This window comes from Sus scrofa, chromosome 3, assembly GCF_000003025.6.
Source record: "Sus scrofa isolate TJ Tabasco breed Duroc chromosome 3, Sscrofa11.1, whole genome shotgun sequence".
Taxonomy (NCBI): Eukaryota; Metazoa; Chordata; class Mammalia; order Artiodactyla; family Suidae; genus Sus; species Sus scrofa.
Window position 1 is genome coordinate 26,808,293 of NC_010445.4, and position 1,577 is coordinate 26,809,869.

The window sequence follows — 1,577 nt, forward strand, 5'->3', positions numbered from 1 at the left end:
ATGCAGCTTGAACCCTATGTTGCTGTGGCTGTGGTGTAGGCTGGCAGCTGTAGCTCTGATTCAGCCCCTAGCCTAAGAACTTCCATATGCTGCTAGTTAGAACCAACTTGGTCCAACATGGTGGAAGATTTAATTTCTGGTGGACCTCGAGCCTATTATGTGCTTATTGTAGTACATTAGAATATGTTAAATGACACACCCACAGGTGCCAGTTGCCATGACAACAACAGGGAAAGCCTGTACAAGGACTGAAAAGGAGTTACAGCAGCACTGGGTCCAAACCTGTTTTTAGATAAGTCGTTCTAACCTCTTTCCAACTCCCTCCCTTTTACCTTGACCTTCTTATATATGTGGTGTCTCCACCAGAATTGGGGGTGTTGATTTGCAAACTAGTTTCCTGCTTCTCTATTCTTTGGCCATTGAATAAAGCTTGTGCTCTTCCAGTCTCAGCATCAGTTTCCTCGCTGGTTGTGTGAATCCAAGCAGAAAAAGATCTCTTTGGCAGAGACAAGGGGTCTCAGCCCAGGCTAGGATGCTGATTTGGTAACACTTTGAGCCACAGAGAGCTAGGAGAGGGGCGATGGTGACTTCCACGAAGGTGGTATCCGTGCTTTGTTAAGAAGGAATCTTGTCTGGGATGTTTCTGTTTTTGTTTTTCAACAAGAGGCCTTCACATATTTGCCTCAGTAGAGGCAAAGTGCTATAAAGAGACAACAACATAAAGAGAACCCATTTCCCGATATATCCAAATGTGGCTGTGCTGTTTTCAGTTTGATATGGAAGTGACCCTACATAGCATAAATACAGGCGCCACCTCATGTGCGGAAGCTCCTTATAGACTCAGCTTGGCTCTTCTCCAACGTCTTCTCTTCGAGTTGTACCTGATTTTATTACCAGTTTTCATTTGAAGCCATTGGGGGATGGGACGATTCTGCTTTTGCTTCTTGCCTAGGAATCTCCTGATCCTGAAAGTCTTGTGAGAAGACATGGCGAGGAACTAATTCAACCGCACATAGGATGGTGGAGAAGGGAAGAGCTGCGATGTGTTTTTTTTTTTGTTTTTTTTTTGGCTGCACCTGCAGCATTCGGAAGTTCCTGGGCCAGGGACTGAACCTGTGCCACAGCAGCAACTTGAGCCACAGCAGTGATGATGCTGCATCTTTAACCTGCTGAGCTGCCAGGGAACTCCAAGGATATGTTTTGTCTTTTTAGGGCCGCACCAGCGGCATATGTAGTTCCCAGGCTAGTGGTGAAATTGGAGCTATAGCTGCTGGCCACAGTCACAGCCACAGCCACAGCAACGTCAGATCCGAGGTGCTTCTGCAGCCTATGCCACAGCTCATGACAACACCAGATCCTTAGCCCACTGAGCGAGTCCAGGGATCCGACCTGAGTCCTCATGCATACTAGTTGGATTTGTTACTGTGGAAACTCCCCAGGGATGTGTTTTGAAGTAAAACTCTCAGCCCTATTTTGGTTCTCTTTTAACCTGATCACACAAAGGAGAATATCTCAGTTTGATACCAGTATGTCTCTGATGCTTTTCCACCCCTCCCTTTTATTTTAATAAAGAGAGA

The 1,577-nt window shown here is 46.1% G+C and overlaps 1 pseudogene; it reads right to left on the minus strand.

Moving 5' to 3' along the window:
- On the minus strand, positions 427 to 1,139 carry LOC110259920 (annotated as a pseudogene).